The sequence below is a fragment of the Arachis duranensis genome, chromosome 6 (genome assembly GCF_000817695.3).
Source record: "Arachis duranensis cultivar V14167 chromosome 6, aradu.V14167.gnm2.J7QH, whole genome shotgun sequence".
Taxonomy (NCBI): Eukaryota; Viridiplantae; Streptophyta; class Magnoliopsida; order Fabales; family Fabaceae; genus Arachis; species Arachis duranensis.
This window is the reverse complement of record NC_029777.3, coordinates 30257290-30257841: the sequence shown is the minus strand read 5'-3', so window position 1 is coordinate 30257841 and position 552 is coordinate 30257290.

The window sequence follows — 552 nt, the reverse complement described above, 5'->3', positions numbered from 1 at the left end:
AGGTTACAACCTGGCGTTGAACGCCCAAAACAGCCCCAAGCACGTGAAAAGCTTAAGTCTCAGCTCCAGCACACACCAAGTGGGCCCCAGAAATGGATTTCTGCACTATCTATCATAGTTTACTCATTTTCTGTAAACCTAGGTTACTAGTTTACTATTTAAACAACTTTTAGAGATTTACTTTGCATCTCTCATGACATTTTTAGATCTGAATTTTATACACTTTGACGGCATGAGTCTCTAAACTCCATTGTTGGGGGTGAGGAGCTCTGCACCGTCTCAATGAATTAATGCAATTGTTTCTATTTCATTCAAACATGTGTGTGTTCCTATCTAAGATGTTCATTTGCGCTTAATTGTGAAGGAGGTGATGATCCGTGACACTCATCACCTTCCTCAACCCATGAACGTGTGCCTGACAAACACCTCCGTTCTATATCAGATTGAATGAGCATCTCTTAGTTTTCTTAATCAGAATCTTCGTGGTATAAGCTAGAACTGATGGCGGTCATTCTTGAGGATCCGGAAAGTCTAAACCTTGTCTGTGGTATT